Source organism: Gymnodraco acuticeps, unplaced genomic scaffold (assembly GCF_902827175.1).
Source record: "Gymnodraco acuticeps unplaced genomic scaffold, fGymAcu1.1, whole genome shotgun sequence".
Lineage (NCBI taxonomy): Eukaryota > Metazoa > Chordata > Actinopteri > Perciformes > Bathydraconidae > Gymnodraco > Gymnodraco acuticeps.
The window spans coordinates 28258-34898 of NW_022990722.1; positions in this window are offsets into that span (position 1 = coordinate 28258).

Sequence of the window (6641 nt, forward strand, 5' to 3'; positions counted from 1 at the left end):
CTGGCTCCCCTGTGATGTGATGTCCTTGAAGTTATGGGACGAAAGGAGGTAGGCGCCAGACTGCAGCCTCCTCACTCTGACAGGAAAGCAAACACCAACACATCCCAGGTGCTGAGGCTTCATATCCAGCTCACTTTCTGCTGGAGTTTAGAGGGGATTCCTTCATCAAAATGTCAGCTACATCCCCTGATGATGCTCTTTTGTTTTATGAGGCTAGTTATCACGTTGTCAGATTAGTTTGCCAAAAATGTGGTTGTGTCCTTTAAAAACACTGTTCAGCCACTTGTTATTAACAAGCTCTCTACAATTTATCATCAAAAAGCACCATCTAAATGACAAGGTTTCAGGGACAGACGATGCATCTAGTGTTTTAGAGCCAGGCATCAGAGAAACTGTGCATAATGACTGTTAATACCTGGCTGGCAGAAACACCATGTAGTGGATCTTTATTGTGGATCTATTCTCCAACCTACTGAGCAGTTATGCTTACCTGTTGAAAATGTTGTCCAATTTATTTTAGCCACTTTGCGTGACTTTCAGACAGAAGGATATATTTGTTGTTTCTTCAGTGTAGTGTAGGAAGGATGGTGTTAAGATGACAACAGATTTGAGACCAGACACAAGATGAAGTGGTCTGCTTTCGCTGATAGCTCACCAACACATAACCAGGAGATTGCACAACGGTCCCCCGGTTGAGTCAGACAATCAGAAGATGAGTCAATGTTGTATTTGAGCGTGTGTGTCCATGTGGTGTCTGTGGTTTCTGTGAATCATGTCAGCACAAATAGCCAAATGCATGACCACCAGTTGCGCCAGTAAGCCAGATGGGCCAATTGTTCCGGACCATGGTAGAGGAAGGGTGGCGTGAAGAGATGGGAGGAAGACTGAGCGATAGGGGTTTAACAGGGTTTCAGCGATGAAATGTTAAGTCATGCAATTTCATTGCACTGGTTATTTAACAATTTATGAGATTTCCTGTTAAGACTAGTTATTAAAGACATCAGAGTAACTTCCTTTGTTCTGACCTTGAGGCATTTCCCTCTGTTTACCTGCTGCCACCAGAGGACAGCTTGTAAAATACACATGAAATGTTTAGTAGATTATATCAGAAAGTACATTCCATCCCAGCAGACATTTCCGCTCAGAGGATCACAGTCAAACTTTCCAAAAACTGTTTTTTAGATTTGTTTTTATAACCTGCTCTTGTAATTTTCATGCATTTCTAAAAACTGTATTCACTCTCCTCAGGGAATATGATGATTCCACATGTACGTAAACTCTGCAGGTCTGTTTTGATGTCTGGTCATTATGTCCGCCCAGTCCAAATTCAGCTCCAACAAAAGCAAAGGACAACATTCAAACAAACAGATCCCAGTTAGCTTTAATTACCTTGTGAACAGGGGCAAAATACAAAAGCAAAACAGTAGGTATAAGTGAGACTGAAGTGAGTCAAACTATAAAGCAACAGCAAAGCAAAGGCTAAAAGCTAACCGAAGCTAAAGTTAAACAAAATTACTCCAAGCAAATCCATTATACACTACAGAAAACAAAAACCATAAGCGAAAACAGCAGCAGGTGAACCTACAAAAACGGATAAAACAGGTAAAAATGAGAATAAACCATTCATTTAGATGTTGTGGTCCACTCACCACAGCAGGTCTGGGGTTTAACCAATCACTGGTATACAGTTGGAATAACATAGCAGACACTAAGGAGACCAATTTATCCATTTTAAAATAAACTGCCTACCGCTACCTGTACCACCGTCTATGACAGATAGAGCCAAACAGAACCACAAAGGCCAACAGGTGCATTTTATACCTGCCCTAATGAGGGGGGTGGTTGGGGGAGGAGTCAGGCCCTGTGCTGCATTCAAGAGCACTGCACTTTTTTGAGTATTGAGTATTACCCACTACATTTGCATACTTATGCAAAAGCTGAATTAATGATCCATCACCATACTTTTTAAATGTATATATGTAACAAATAAAGAAACCAAACCACAATGTAATTTGCGCAATAAACCGTGACTTTGTCAGAATCACACTTCAATGTGTGTATTGAAGACCCGTTGATATGTATTTTTAAATGTGCTGAATGTGTGCAATTGATTCTCCGCAGATGCTTCAAGCTGTTGGCAGGTTGATTCCACAGAGTTGTAAGTGGTTGTTGGCGTTCCTCGCTGCATATGTAATGATTTCACACATGAATGTGTTGCATTGGTTACAAAAACACGTCACTGCAGCTAAATTCTGCCTTTGGAGGATTACAAGGATCCCAAGCTGTCTGAGTTTATGCTGGTTGGACTGAAACTGGATACAGCATCTTCCATCTTCCACTGCTAGCTATTTGTTAGAGTGTATGAGCACTATGAAGGGATATTGCAAGAAACTGCAAAACATTGGCTGATTAGTACTTAACACAAAGTAAAGGTTGATGGGAATGTCGTTTGGTACGTGATCATAAAACAGTATGGGACTATTGACTGTTTACCCATATGGTGGCATTAGAATGAAAATTCAGGGGATTACCAAAGTCAGTAAAAGTCATAATTTGGAAATCTTAAATCTCTGTACAATATGTAATCATAATCAATTATAAAGTTGTTACTGTATTTCAGTCTGGACCAAATAATCAAAAACGCAGATCAATCAAAAAAACTGATCCTCATTGATTTATTGCAGATTTTATTTTTGCAGATTATCTGACTGGAACTCTTTAAGTGTCAGTGATAAGGCAGGCAGTTGGACCCAAATGGGAAGGCAGTTTAAATAACAAAAGGCGTGCTTTAATAGAGGTAAAGCTCAACTATAATGCTGTTCTATATATTATATGACACCTTATTTTTGAAAAAACAAACAAACAGGGGTGAGAAATAAAGGAAGCATGATTGTTAAATCATAGTTGGTGTCTCTGACAGCACTTGCAAGATTCAAAGCATTATTCCACGAGGTTGATGTGTGATGAAGATATCCCAGTAATTAAATCCCAACAGTTGGGTTGGAAGAGGTTACTTTTTGTTGTAAACACTGCCTGATTCATCCATGCCATATCAGCTCATCTATGTCTCATGAGGCTATGAACCCCCCCTCAAGCTTTGTCTCACTCCAAACTCCACATATTTGCCTCTTTCTGGTTTGTTCTAAACTACTCTGGGAGACTCAACATGGCAGCCAGCTATTGGTGTGAAGTTTTCTGCACACGCACATGGTGTTCGTGTCAGTTTCCAAGAAAACATGATGTGTTTGAAACAACATTATCCCAGTCATGGCAGGAGTCGAGCTAACGTATGATTGTAGTCATCATAATAATGATCATTTTTAGCCGTTAGCCCCTTTTTAGACTCATTATTTCTCTTCTTTTAGCTAAACCATACTTTAAAGTTTGCAGCAGATATAGGATAATTAATATGGATCATAAGGCATTGCAAAACATGTTTTGCAAAGGTTTATCAATAGAACAATTTCAGAGCAAATATGTGAAGCAAAATAATGTAAACTCTAATTTGATTGTATTTACTGAAAATGAATGGAGGCATATAGAGAATAAGGCCACGTTTACACGGAGACGAAACGGAGACGAAAACGAAAACGAACCTTAGTCGATATCAGAAAAGTCTTCCGTCCACACGGAATCGGCTCAAGAAATGTGTCCGTCCGCATGAGACCGCTCGACCCGCTGGAGACGCTGTAGTACATATGCCGGACCTGTAAGTGGCGCTGTACTTCCGCCACAAAATACACCAAAAGCAGCGAAGAAGACCCCCCGAGCATGGTTGCCATGGTTGCTTGGTTGCCCTTCCTGCTTGTTCTGCCACCGCGTCCCCCCCTCCCCCACCCCGTCCCCAGAACTACACATGCTGTCTATTCTGTTTCGCAACATGTTCTCTATCTATGGCACGTCTCTACTGGGAGTTGTAGTTTTAAAAGACGTTTTCGTATTTCCCATAATAAGAAGTTGCCAGTATTAAACTGTGTACATCCCTGGAGGTTTAGGGGATAGGAAACACTCACATTTAAAACATATAATTAATAAATGGGTGAAAATTGCTTGTGCCCATAATGGGCAGCATTAATATATATATACACACATGCCAGCTAAGGTCAGAAGAGCTTTATTTAACAGCTGGTCTTATGTTTGTGACCCCTGTTGTTAATTGATAACATTACATTACATTAATTGATAAGCCTGAAACATGCACTTGTCAAGGTTCAGAGGCACATTTTGCAAATATGGCAGTAGCCATCGATCAGCTTAAGATAAGATATACTTTATTGATCCCAAGTTGGAACATTTGCGTTACATCAGCATGTGTAACAGTTAAATATGCAGTGGTGTTCATTTGTAAATCATTTAGTATAATCACACAAATTCTGTGTTTTATATTCAACAATTCTGTGTTCTTTATTTATTGATTGTTCAATACCTGACAAGGCCGGAGATGAAATATCTACATACATCTTATAAGAGTATAATACATTATGTATAATATCAGTTAAAATAAGTGCTTCAACATAGTTAACATTGCTGGAGGTATGCACAAATATTGATAGATGTCTTGTAATGCACTATTGAGGAACCTGCGACCCAAGTTTTTCATTCAATGCATAACTACACCATAGTTGTGTAGGCCTATATGATATGTCAATAAACCTTAGAAAATCTTGAAAGGGATGTGCAAAATAGTCATTATATACAGTCTTTAATTAACTATTAGTAGAGAATAACGAGTAATGAATATACTTTATAGAGATCCTATTAATATCTAATAATAAAAATAATGAAATTCAATAACATGCTTTAACCACTAGGTGTCCCTTTATATCTGCTGTGCACCTTTATGGTGTAAATACAGCATATCTACCAATTGGATCAAATATAAAAGTCAGCCGAATTAGTGTTGATACTGCAACGAGACGTATTGTGTGAAAAGAAATGTAAGATGTTGTTTAACTGCTGATATATTTATGATCCACGTCACGTTTTCAGTTCCTCATGTTTGTCTAGAAGTCTTCTCATCAGGGCTCTATAAATACAGAACTACGGCAGATATGTAATATTTAATGCAGCCGAACCGTGTATTACAATGCCGTTATGTGATGACTTTCAAAGAGAAAAGCAAGCACACTCGGAATAAAGTATTATTTTTTTTATTTTTTTTAAATCGGTCTGTTTCCGGTATTTGTTAATGACGATGTGCTCTGAGATGTGAGACTGGAATTGCACAGGGGAAAATAACGTATCTTTAGATGCGGAGTTTGTTAAACTAATACGTTTGCGCTGTGGACCAACACTATACATTGACGGGGAAGGGGGTAGCAATAAAGATAACACCATTAAACAGTTACACAACATAACAGAATTCATATCGATAGCAGCGTCCCTAGCAACCACCTTGGTAACAATGAAAACTTCCTGAAGTAATCTTCGTAATAACTAGCAAACTAAAGATCATGTACATCCACTGCACACATAATCTGAAATAACAACTCATATTTCTCGCATCAAATGACATCAAAACGCATTTTAATGGCCAAACTAACTTTAAAATAGGCATTTTACACCGAGAATAAAACGAAGTTCGGCCATGTTTTTTTTTCTGCAGGGAGACATTTGAAGATCACGTGACGTCAAACAGAGCACATGGTGTAGTCCAAACAATAGCTGGGGATTCTGGGTAGTGTAGTGTCTTCTGCCATCCTTTACTCCGAAAAAATATTTGTATTCTCCGAATCGAAGGGGAAAAATACAAAAGCATTGCACACAATTTAAACCAATCAATGTTGTGTAATTAACAAGGATAATCTGGTGTTTTTTAGTCGATGAGTAGTGCAGATATCACTGTAAACTCAATCGACAGTAAGGGGAATACTTACTTCCGGGTGTACAATTCTCCGTTATCCAATGAGAATGGACGCTCACATTGCCTTTAAGGGCAGCCGACACAAACGAATGCCGTGCTTCCATGAGCGTCCATAGAAGCATATGGACATCCCGGAAAGCTGAAAATGGACGCTAAGGGCCCCCCTCTTGCGTTGAAAATGGACGCTAAGGCCCCCCCCCCTTGCGTTGGAAAAAGCCGACACAGGACTTGACATAACGTCAACATAGGCCGACCTGGGAGTGAGGATGTGTTGATTTAGAAAAGAATAACAAATTAGAAGAAAAAAAAGATTTTAAAAAATACAGATTTCAGTATCCTGAGGCTCTGAGCCCCATTTCTTTTCCTCACAGATGACAAAAAAAGTCAGACATTATATGATTTAAAATAAAAACAATAATCGTGGCTTGATATTGAGTAAGAACATGTTTTTATGAACCCCACAGCTTCCGGTCTTCCAAGACCCGAACGGACAAAAAGACATGCTGCAGGCACGAAACATACTACCAATAGAAATACATTGCTTTTAAAATCGTTCTGTGTGACACGAAAAAAAAGGGGGAAATCGTGTTGGTGAACACGATTTTCCAATCGTAATCAATAGATTAAATGTCGTGACTATAACACGAAATGCCGTGAGACTCGGTTGCAAGCAAACCTGAAAATGTTAGCAATTACCAGTGACAGAGCCTGACATTAAACACACACACACGTCCTATTCTATTCTTACAGTAATGGGCAAATTGATTCCCTAGGAACC